Source organism: Vespula vulgaris, chromosome 5 (assembly GCF_905475345.1).
Source record: "Vespula vulgaris chromosome 5, iyVesVulg1.1, whole genome shotgun sequence".
Classification (NCBI taxonomy): Eukaryota; Metazoa; Arthropoda; class Insecta; order Hymenoptera; family Vespidae; genus Vespula; species Vespula vulgaris.
In genome coordinates this window covers 3,537,501-3,550,000 of record NC_066590.1, presented here as the reverse complement: position 1 = coordinate 3,550,000, position 12,500 = coordinate 3,537,501, and the positions used below count along the sequence as shown (strand labels likewise).

Here is a 12,500-nt window from a genome sequence, read left to right as displayed (position 1 = left end):
ATTGACGACAAACGCGTTTTCTCTCTCCCTCTCTTTCTCTCCGTTTCTCTGTCTCTTTCTCTCTCTCTTTACACTTGACGTCGCTTCGGGTACGGGAATCAAATCGTTTCGGGTTATTGTCTTACCGATCTCTCCAACGAAAACGAACGGTATAGTAAAAGGAACATATATGACAACGAACGATCGTGATTTCGATACGTTAAATGGTGAAACGGGAGAAGAAGAAAAGAAAGAAAATTCAAAATCGTTTAGAATTTTCAACAAATTCGGAGAACAATTTTCCTTATGGTAAAATCTAAATAACGAACTATATTAAAAGTCGAATACGCTGATGACTCTCTTGAACGAACTCGTTGCAAACTGAAAAACTGTTCTAACTTAGGACAATGTCATTTGTAATGAACGAACGAACGAACGGTTCTCTCTCTCTCTCTCTCATATTTAACGCGTTATCTAGGACTACGTCATCGACGAAATATCGAACAATCCACGTGGCTTTAGATCGATCAGTATAACGAAGCCCCATGGGGAGGGGGTGGAGAAACGAGGGATGGAGTTTTACGGACAAACAAGCGGGCAAGTGCCATCTGTGGCTGTCACCACGGACGCTTAGTTCTATCCCCGATAGCCAGGGCAAGTTTCCCTCCCCCGGCCCATCTCTCACTCTCACTCCTAACCCCTCATACCCCCGTTCCCTTTTCGTCGTGGCTAAAATCAAGGACGGACTCGTCGTCGCAAAGTGTTTGCCAAAGAGATTAGACCGCTCGATGCCCGGATACGACGACGTTTCTACGACCTTCGTTTGAGAAGTCCACTTTCATCTCTGTCTCTCTCTCTCTCTCTCTCTCTCTGCCTCCCTTCCTCCCTCCCACCCTCTCTTTCCATTTCTCACCCTATGTCAAAGTTTTCCTCTTCGTACGACACCCTCGTACTTTTACTTGCTCGAAAGCCGTGTCGTTGCAATGGACGCATTGCAAAGTGTTCTAAACAGAAAAATAGGGTGACTAACATCGAGTGGCTAAGTGTCATTACGAGAAATTTCTTTTTTTTTACAAACCCACACCCACACATATATATACCTAGAGGAAGAGAGAGAGACAGAGAGAGAGAGAAAGAATGGTTCTATCTTTCGCATAAAAATCTAGGATGCATGATCCAGTAAATTCGAAAGATGATATGCATTTTAGAACGAAAAAAAAATAGAAGAGGTAAAAGAAAGAACAAAAAAAGTAAAAAGTAAAAAAAAAAAACAAGAAATAGAGGAACGAAAGAAAACAAAAAAAAATAATAATAAAAACATATATGCTAAAATCGGGAAGGGAAGAAAACGCTCGCAGAGTTTAATGGCACGAAAGAGAGTCGCTTGCTTATTACGCGTCGACCGAGTTCGTCCTTATCCTTCTCCATCCTTTCTCTCTCTGCCTCTTTCCCTCTCTCTCTTCCTCTTTCTGGGTATCTATAACAGCGAGTAAAAGTTTTGTCCACGGTCGAAACGATTCCGATGTCTCTTCTCTGCAACGTCGTTCGTAGAGCGTCCTGAATTTGCAGGCGTATCTTTTACACCTATACTCAAAGTCACGTCTCTCTCTCTCTCTCTCTCTCTCTCTCTCTCTCTCTCTCTCTCTCTCTCTCTCTGAGCTTTTCATTCTGTTTGTTCGTCGTTGACTAGTATTGGTAAAACGCAAGAAGCATCGACACTAACACCAACAATAACTCTCTCCTACAATCTATACTTTGCCTTCTCGTTCGCTCTTTTGATGATAGCGATGCATTCGAGAGAAAGAAGAAAGAGATAGATAGATAGATAGATAGATAGATAGATAGATAGATAGATAGATAGATAAATAGATAGATACATAGATATATATCTATATATATATATAAAAAGAGAAAGAGAAAGAAAAGTTGGGAAGGGGCTGAAATTTGATGTGACACGGTCGAAGTTTCAGGACAACGCGCGTTCCATCTAGGTAGGTAGGTAGGTAGGTAGGTAGGTAGGTAGGTAGGTAGATGGATATAGAAAGAGGATTCCTTCTTCCTTTGGTGTCAGTAGTTGCTCGTCGTCCACAGCTAGGGAATATCGGTGTGCCTTATACTACAACTTCTCTACCTCTTCTTCCTTCTCGTCGTCGTACTCGTAGTCGTAGTCGTAGTCGTAGTCGTACTCGTAGTCGTACTCGTAGTCGTAGTCGTAGTCGTAGTCGTAGTCACGTTGAGAATGTGGTACTCGCGCTGCCAGTGACGCTGCTAGCTGAACGAGGCGGGTGGATGGGGGGAAAGGTGGGGAGAACGGATGGGAGGATGGGGGATACTTAAACGCGGCGTGCAGAGTGCCGGCTCGTGGTGGTTAGGAGAGCTGGACTGGGGAAAGAGGACGAGGACGAAGCGAGGTTTAAAGTTCGCTGTCTGTGTGAACGCGTTCAGTCTGCTTCTATATGTATGTGTATACGTGTGTGAGTGTATGAGAGAGAGAGAGAGAGAGAGACATGGATAGGAGCGATGACGGCAGGTTTACCGCTGCTGCTGGCGATTCCTGTGCGTGTACGTGTGCTTGCGTGGGCGTATTCATCTCTCTCTCTCTCTCTTTTGCTCCCTATATGTGTATGTATATCCATGAGGAACCGGAGGCAGCGGAACGGAAGCTGGCAGCTCGGCTCGCGACGATGCTTCCAACCGTTTCACACTACGGGTGGCTACGAAGTGACGCTTTCGCGATGGTGAATCCGCATCGAGGGGCGCACTTTCGGCTTTCCGCGAAAATATAATAAAAACGATTTTCTCCCTACGACTTGGTCTAACTCATGCGAATTTTTTTTTCTACTTCCCTATTTTTCTATTCGTTTATATTATTTGTTCATTCGTAGGTTCGTTCGTTCGTTCGTTCGTTCGTTCGTTCGTTCGTTCGTTCGTTCGGTTTGTTTTATTCTTTTCTTTTCTCTCCTTCTCTATTATTTTTCTGGGGATATTGTTAATAAAGAAGAAATAGAAAATTTATCGGTTTTGTTGACGACTGTTTGTTATTGTTGATAATAAAACATGTATCCCCGTAATGTTTTACAAAGATATAAATGATAAAAGAGGAATAAGAAGTAATTTTGACTTATATATATTAAATTTACCTGTTTTATCGTTTGGATCATTTTGACGATGCTTCGATTATTTCCGGTTTCTGTAAAAGGAAAAAAGAAAAAATATGTCCTATTAGTTTACACTGATTAATGATCGTATGAAGAACGTTTTGTTCTTTCTCTCTCTCTCTCTCTCTCTCGTCGCATATCACGTTTATCGATTTTAGTATGGCGCGAACTCTTTAATCTTGGTAATCGAGCGAACGCCCCCGCCGGGCATCGCCTATTCATTAATGGCGTAAAACGGTAAGTGACATCTGGCGCGTTGTCAAGTCTCGTTGCACGTCGCCGATATGCGTGCGTGCGTGCGTGCTTGCTTACGTGTACATATGTGCGTCTGTGTGTGTTTGTGAACGCACATTCGCGGGAAAGAACGACGGACACGTGGATGACGGCAAAGAGATAGAGAGATAGAGATGGATAGATGGATAGATAGATAGATAAGAGAGAGAGAGAGAATACGAGAGGGTGGTGCACGTGGTGTCGAGCCCTTCCTAGCGAACGTGCTACCCTACGACAAGCGTGCGTATCTTCTTTAACGTCTCTAATATCTTTAATGTCCCTTGGATGTAACGTCGGAAGGGTCGCTGTTTCCATCCCCCTCTCTCTCTCTCTCTCTTTCTCTCTACACGCTTCTAATATCTTTAATGTCTTGCGAGAAGAAAAAGCGTAGGAGGAGATATGATCGGAACTTTTCTCTTTGTATAATCCACCCCTTCCCCTACTTTTCATGCCCCTCGCACACATACATATTTCACGCTAACGATCATTCGTCGACGCTTAATTCTCAATTAAAATTGTCGTTTAATTATACGCTTGGTAAAAACAGTATAAGTACGTAAAAAGACAGATGGGTCAGACAGAGAAGGTAAACGGTACCTTACCTACCTATCTATAATTACGAGGATTTTCTCAGAGAGAGAGAGAGAGAGAAAGAGAGAGAGAGAGAGAGAGAGAGAGAGAGAAAAAGAGAGAGAGAGAGTAGGGGGAAAAAGTTAAACGCGGGATAGTCTTCTTTTTGTTCGAAGGCGTTGAAAGGTCGAGCTACCCTAAATCTCGACTGTTAGGGGTGGCTTAAAGGGGGGACAGGGGGCCAAGAGGAAGGAGGATGTAGGCGTAAAATAGTCACCAGTTCAGAATGGAAATAGGAAACGGAGGAAGAAGAGAGAAAGAAATAGATAAATAGAAGTAGATAGAGAAAAAGAGAAAGAGAGACAGACAGCCAGAGAGAGAGAAGAGAGAAGAGATGGTGCGAGGGTAAAGGTAGGGGGATAGAAGCTTTTGCGGAGAGTAGGCTTTATATTTATCGCAGCAATAAGGCGACTCGACGCCGGTCGTCGTCGGCTTGGTACGGGGGTGCAAGAGACCGGGGCATCGTTGGGACAATCGGTGGCCGTCGTTAACGGTAACGACGCGTCGTCCAATGCCGTCGGCACTCCTCTTCTTCTACTTCTCCCACCTTCAACTCACCACCTCCAACCTCTTCTTTCTCCTTCTTCGTTTCTCCAACCGTTCGCTCGAACGGGCTTCCATTCCTCTGACTCTCGTCGTCGTCGTCGTCGTCGTCGTCGTCGTCGTCGTAGTCGTAGTCGTAGTCGTAGTCGTCGTCGTAGTCGTCGTCGAACACCCACCTCTCAACCACTCGTCTCTGAGATCCTTCAGATGAACGTGCACCACACCGTCTGGAAATTCTACCGAGTGTCCGCAAAATTTACATCGATATTCCCTGCAATATTATTCTTTCCCTTTATTTTAATGAATTGGAAAAAGAAGAGTGGAAGAAAAAAGAAAAAAGGAATGAAGAGAGGACAGGAAGAAAAAATTGCGGCCATATTGCGTATCTTTCTATCATCGAAAATTTGACTCCTTCGTTATATCGTTTTATTTACGTACTCGGAGTCTCGATATATTTTCCAGGAAAATGTTCATAAAAAGAGGAAGGAAGAACGAAATAAGAAAAAGGAAAAGAGATAATAATTGCATGTCGAAGAGCAATATCTGCATACGAAAGAAACGTTGAAATATTATCGATTATTATCAAGGCATTATATAAATATATGTACATATGTATATATATATATATGTATGTATGTATGTATGTATATCTAGATGAACGCTCATGAAAATTCGTCCCGTTCCAAAATGAGAATTTATCCGCAGTCGTTTCCAAAGTCGCGTTATTAATAATTCAGTTGGGTAGAGATGAATCATCGTCCTCGCGCTTTTCTCAATGCTTTCATCCTCCGATACGCGATTAAAGCATTAAGGACGTCTTTCGTAGAGGGATGAAAATAGAAAGAGAGAGAGAGAGAGAGAGAGAGAGAGAGAAAGAGAGAAGAGGGGTAAGCCCTCGAGGCACACGAGCCTGTTTGCTCTCGGCACCTGCCACACTTGGCGCCCACATGCACGAGCTCGAGTCGAGGCACCCTTCCGATCGTATCGTTCGACACGCACGTGCGTACAGTTCGCACTTAACTGCGCGAGCGCAGCTTCCTCAGCCCTCTCTTTCTCTTTCTCCATACTATGCAACCCCAATTGCACGCGCATCGTGTTTACGTTCCCGTTCGTAAACCGAAACAGGCGTTTCGAATCGATCGATCGGCCTTTCCCGAATTTCTTATTCGCCCTTATCGCGATTTTTCTAATTCTTTTTCTTTTTTTATTACTAATCTTTTTCCCCTTTTTTCTTTCTTTTTTTCTTTCTTTCGAACGATCAAGCTCGAATATGTTCTTTTGAAAAAGTCGCGAATATCAAAGAGAAAAAAAAAGAAGAGAGAAAAATATAAAAGAGAATTTCCTGATGTTGGATCAAATCGAAATTACATGTGTTTAAATTACACGTGTGTTATCGTTAAGCACAGTGTACACATAAATTATGTTATTTGATGAAACGAGATGTGAGTTTATTTCGATATAGGTTTTAATGGTAGGTCGTAAAAATCATCATCATCATCATCATCATCATCATCATTATCTTAATTTTTGATTTTTGACTTGAGATTAATAAAATCTTAATGAGATCAATAAATAAAATGAAAAATGCGAAATTACTAGATAGTTCATTACAAATCACGTCGCCACTATAATTGACAATAAATGTTAACATCCCAAGAAAAAAAAAGAGTGATTCGATCAGTGATGAAATTATTCGATCCATGTTTAAATTGTCTTTATCAAAAAAAAATTTTGCTAAGTGTGGTCCCAAGGATCACGCTTATTTGTCCTGAACAAATCAGTTCGTAAAAGGGATCTGAAAATGCGAAGGCAAATATGAAACCACATTGTATAATAGCGTGAATACATGGTACACGTGCCACGTGGTTTTACCTTCGACATTGTGTTCCCTCCACCTACCACTTTGGCCACACCTTAATCCCTATCGCTATCTTTCTCTTAAACCCTTCGACCCTTTTATTTTTCCCGAGACACGGCACGTGTCGACTCGTGCACAGCTCCGGGTGTTTCTCGCGTTTAAGGGCTTAAATTAATATCGTTGGCCGATGTCACCCCATAAATAAGCGTGCCGAGGGGTGCCCAACGGAAGTGGCGAAGGGGATCATCCCTGCCGCTGTCGGTCTGCTCAGACGTCGGAAACGATGAGTTTAAAGTCCACCTCTTTGCTGTGATTATTTTCTGTATGTATGTGTGTATGTATATATATATACATATACACATCGTACGTGTATGTATTGAAAGTGACACGTGTGTTGGTTTGTTTCGAATTAAGACAGAAAATGGAGGTAATTACTGGTCAAAATTGTCATACTTCCTTTAACAGTTGTTATTCCCTTTAAATCTAAAGCGACGTGATAAGATTAAATTATATCTATTGGCATTAGTACAATTTTTATGAAACTATTCATCCAAATTTTTGCAAAGTAATTTCAATAAATAGGACGTGTGTGTGTGTGTGTGAGAGAATCGAGCAGAATGAGTAAGGAAGATAGAAAAGAAAGTCACGCGTACATACATGTAAACTATCGAGCAATTTGCAAGCACACGTACACGAAGAGTACAGTGCACGGGTGCGTGCACGAGTTTTGACGAACGTGACTGTCATCATTCTCTTTACGATTGGACGTACACGTTACTAAAAGAGACACACGCTCGCGCACACAACCGTGAACTTATGTACAATGCCTATGTAGACACGTTACATACGAACGTCCGGCTGACCTCGATCAACGGGGGCGACAACGAGGACTATGACTACGACTATGACTACGACTATGACTACGACTATGACTACGACTATGACGATGACGACGACAACGGCAACGCTAGTAACAACACGATAGAAGGCATAACGAGGACAGCGCGTCTATCGTTTGTTCGTGCGAAAAAGAGAAACGAATAAGGGATAGAGTGAAACAGGCTACGATAGATATATATTGTCCATGTTCGAACTAGCGAAGCAATCCCTTGCAAAAGGTAAGGGATAGATAGATAGAAAGAGAGAGAGAGGGATGGATATGCATATATCCACCTGTAAGTGTATACACGAAAGGTGTGAGAAAGATAGATAGAGCTAGAGAGAAAGAGAGAAAGAGGATGAAACGAGCTCTGTAAAGGACAGAGTATTCCTATTTATCTATTTCGTTGTTTTATATATATATATATATATATATATATATATATATATGCGCGCTTGTATTTACGTTGCTTCTACCTGCACGAAGGAAGCCTTCAACATATTCATGCTCACGTGCACAATATATATATATATATGTGCGCGTGTGTGCTTGTATTCACGTTGCTTCCACCTGCACAAGGGAAGACTTCAACATATTCATGCTCACGTACATTATATATATATATATATATATATATTGTGTATGTGTGAGCTATATAGTAAGTATATCTACATATATATATATGTAGGTCTACACACGTAATAGCAATACGAAGGAAAGCTGACACACGCGAATGCGACCGACTGTGACAGGTCAGGCAGTCAGGCAGGCAGGTAGGTAGGCAAGCAGGCAAGGAGGCAAGCAGGCAGGCTTGTGCCAAGCGTCGCGACGCGTCTGTTCGACGTCGAATTAGCGCTAGTCCAATGACGATAACGTCGGAACCGAGTTCGGTTACCTTCGAATTCAACGGAGAATGTTATTCATCTTGATTGTTTTCCTACACACACGTAATCGCACATAAACGTAGAGATAGATACGGACAGTTTCGTGGATAGGTTCATCAACAATAATCGTGGGATATACGTTACTCGACTAGTTTTGTCGAGATATCAAAAAAAAAAAAAAATAAAGATTATCGATCTAGAAAGATAGAAAACAGCTCGACGAATAATATAAAAGCAAATAGATAGTATTATATCAACGAATAACGTATTCACCTTCATTTAAAACGACGATTACAAATTCAAAAAAAAATTGTTCGTTTGGAACAATTCGTTTGTTAATTTAAAAGAGAGATCGACGAAGATGGTCAATTTCAAGGATCAAGGACTAACGACGACGATTGGATATAGAATCGTTCGATTTTAAAAAGATGCCGACGAATTCCAATTCTTCTCTTTTTTCTCTCTTTCTCCCTCTTATTTATTCCTTTTGACTCGAGGACCATGAGTTTTACGAAATACGATAGAAATGACGCAACAATCTAATATTTAAGGGAACTTGAAACGGGTTCTCGAACGGAGATCGAGCCACGAGATTCTCGAAAGAAACCCACGTCGACGTTTTTCCCAGGGAACGTCCGATCTCTCTCTCTCTCTCTTTCTTTCTCTCTCTCTCTCTCTCTCTCTCTCTTTCTATCTCCGTCTCACTCTTCAACAACGACACGATTCCACGAAACTCAGACTGGCGGAATATCGCAAGAGAGTCGCCCTTACGGGAGAGCGCCAACGGAGATTCCGAAACGTTCGAGCGCCCCCAACCCATTCTCCTCCTCATCCTCCTCATCCTCCTCATCCTTCTCATCCTCCTCATCCCCATCCTCCTCGTTCTCCAACCCCATCCTCTTCTAACTCCTCCCGTCCTCGAGCCATTCCAGACTCGAACTCGGTGGCGCGCAGTTAGGCGGTAGCCAGACTCTCCTCGTACTATCTAACGGGTGACGCCATACTACGACATTTTTACAGACAACTTGCGATTTCGAAAATACAAAGAATAAAAAAAAAAAAAAGAACAAGATTTCATCGCTTTAACACGATGATCCTTCCAAATATTTTAAACTTCTAACATCATCTTTTACACGAGAATTCTTATAAAATTCTTACGACCTCTACCTTGTTATCCTACGCGATATTCGAGGAAATACATTTAATTCGCAATTGGGATACACGTAGAAATATATCGTTCATCATTACGAAAGAATACATACGCTTCATTAAAAAAAAAAAAGAAAAAAAAAAAAAAAACAAAGAAAACAGTCTCGACAAATTCTATCGTACGATTAAAAAAATCATACGAACTAGAGATGACAATGATTATACATTAATCCTTCATAAGACTTTTGCAGATGTACATAGAGAAAGATATTTTTTAAATAAAAATTTTTTTTATTTACGAAGACACCCGGTATGTCGTTTCGCTGGCAGCACCGAGAGCGAGAGCGGGCGAGCGAGACGGATATAGAAGGAAATCCACCGTGCGGAGAGACTCTCTCTCTCTCTCTCTCTCCCTTTCTCTCTCTCTCTCTCTCTCTCTCTTTCTCTCGTGGCACGGTAGAAACGAGAGTCGAGGAAGCCCGCTTGGCGTGGAAACGGGGTTGGAACTGTGGAGTGCCGGTATATATGGCAGTCGTGAGGGATGTGGTGCCTCGACTCGTTCTCTCTTTCTACCCTCTATCTCTCTCGCACACTCTCCCACACTTTATCGGACCGCGTCGCTTCGAAAGGAGCGAGCGAGAGAGAGAGAGAGAGAGAGAAAGACAGAGGGAGAGAAAGAGAGAGGAGAAGAATCGAAAAGAGCGGAGAACCGGAGCGACAAAGAAAGAGAGAGAGAAAGAGAACGAGACGTAGAAGCCCGCTACTAGCGTGACATCCGTATCCATCCGTATGCCAACCTGCCGTAGAAGCGTGTTTCGTCTGTATGTATGTGTGCATGTATGTATATATGTATAAGAGAGAAAGAGAAAGAGAAAGAGAGAGGGAGAACACGTAGGTGTGTCAGAGACGTCGGTGATGGAAGAGGCAACGGGACTTCGGGCTGCGGTATGACGTGACAGTGTGGTATGTGAGAGAGCGTAAGAGAGAGGAAGATGGAAACAGCGAAAGAGATAGATAGAGATAGAGATAGAGAGAGAGAGAGAGAGAGAGAGAAGGATGAAGGTGAGTTCGTAGGTGAAAATGGAGGCGCGTGTTAGTGCCGGTGGTGGTTTTGAAGGAGCCTCGAGAGTAGAGCCGTGCACGAGATGGCGAGAGAGCGAGATGCAAGGAGTGTAAGGTAAAGAAAGAGAGAGAGAGACAGAGAGAGAGAGGGAAGCTGGAGCAGAGTACGGTAGGATGGTGATGAAGCTGCCGGAGATGGAGGTGGTGGAAATGCCTCGGTGGCTCCGTGTCGGGCTCGATAATACCCGAGGACGCGAAAGGCTGCTCCGAACGCTTGGTAAGCTTCGAAGGAGCTTGCTGTGGAGGTGGAGGAACCGAAGGTGCCGTAGAAACCGAAGCTGAACTGAGAGAACGGTAGGAGGGATGAAGGTGGAAGAGGCGGTGGAAGGACGATACGCCATCCTGATATCTGCTTTCGAACCTGGATCGATGCCACCCCCAGCCGGTATAACGGCATCGAAGACCATTGGCTACGGCTCGATAAGCCCGGCAAGTCCTACTCTAAGTCCGAGCCGAAAGATAATGAGAGGCGCTGCTTCTGGCGATAGCTTTTAAGGATAATACGAACTCTTTGAAAGAGAGAAATAAAAAAGTAAGGGAGAGAGAAAGAGAGACAGAGAGATAATATAGGAAAAAGAGAGACTGAACGCGAATGATCATTTTATCACATTCCTTAAGGGTGAATTATGTATGTATGTATGTATGTATGTATGTATGTATGTATGTATGTATGTATGTATGTATATAAGTATGTACATTCGATAATAAGATTTAACGTTTGACGAATTATAGCGTTGGAAGTAGAGAAAGGAGCAAGTAGTAAAGCATCGTTCTAAGCAGACACAATCGTTCGTGACTTCTTTGCATATCCGAGAGGGACATATCGATCCGACGACAAATTTGGCAAATTTTTTCTCGACTCCGTTCTTTGCACTCCCATGCACTGATATTAAAGGGAAATCATTTTCTACCGTGGAAATAATATTTTTTTTTACTTTCTTAACGTCCGTCAAAGATATTCACCCTCTCGATAATAAGAGCAATCTTAGTGTCGCTTGATAAAGAGTTACAAAAAAAAAAAAAAAAGAAAGAAAAAATCCGAAGAAAATTGTGAAAAATATATGTTGTAAGTACGCCGTACACGCGTATCTACACATACACACGTGAACGCGGACAGAGGCACACACAAATGCATAGATATTATACACGCAAGGAGATCGTGAAGCAAAAGTTGGTAGTTGCGTCCATCGGATCGGCACGAGTTCTCTCTTTCTCTGTGGCGAACACGCGAAGGGGGATGGAAAACGTAGGGTGCTTGGAAGGGTTGAAAAATACGCTCGTTGCGGACACGCCACTACTCGGATAAGGGACGTTGAAAAAAGAGAAAAAAAAGTAGAGGGTAAGAGAGAAAGAGAAAGAGCGAGGGTATATACTGGCCTTTACAACGGCAGCTAACGGTGGCTCGTAAAACGGCTGGCGTAAGACTCCGATCCATAAGCCACCCCCGTTATCCTAGCTTTCTAGACACCCCTAGCCTCTTTTCTCTCACGAGTAATGCCACTGTGAGAGAAACTTTAACGTTCTAGCCAACGACGAAGGGTGAAGAAGAAGGTACGGAGAATGGAAAAGGGAGACGACGATTTCACGAGGTCGTCGTTGTAGGTACATACTTGTCGTCGTAGTCGTCGTAGTCGTCTCGAAGTTCCTACCCAATATGAATTGGAGCTAGTGGTTGTACCGCTATATAGCTGTAAGGGTCGTAGGGCTGAACCTAACCCCTCCCTTCTTCCTCCGTATTACGTGCCAGCTACGCGCCGTGTCTGATTAAGGATCGCGCGTGGCGAGTCTCCTGCCGCGTGGCAAGTCAGCTCGTTTCTCTCCTTCACGACCTTTTCTCTCCCTTTTCCCTTCCCTTTTCTCTCTTCTCCTTTCTTTCTTCTTTCTTTCACGTACGATCGCTAACTCTCTACGAAACTTTACGATCTTCGATGATTTTAAAAGAACGATCGAATGCAAAGATGTAATATCGATGGGCAGTGATCTTTTTTTTTCTCTTTTTGTTTCCTTCTTTATTTTTTTTAGCA

The 12,500-nt window shown here is 42.9% G+C and overlaps 1 long non-coding RNA gene across 18 annotated transcripts in view; it reads right to left on the bottom strand.

Annotated features, from left to right (window-relative positions):
- LOC127063907 (uncharacterized) overlaps nt 1-12,500 on the bottom strand; it is a 131,356-nt gene that overhangs the window by 44,682 nt on the left and 74,174 nt on the right. For 14 of the 18 annotated variants that reach the window (XR_007781518.1, XR_007781525.1, XR_007781517.1 and 11 more), the window contains one exon: nt 3,120-3,169. The exons of 3 other annotated variants lie outside the window; for them this stretch is intronic. This is a non-coding gene — a long non-coding RNA (uncharacterized LOC127063907). Of the gene's footprint in view, nt 1-3,119; nt 3,170-4,598; nt 4,855-12,500 lie in introns of all 18 variants that reach the window. One more of the 18 variants, XR_007781520.1, reaches the window with a different exon arrangement.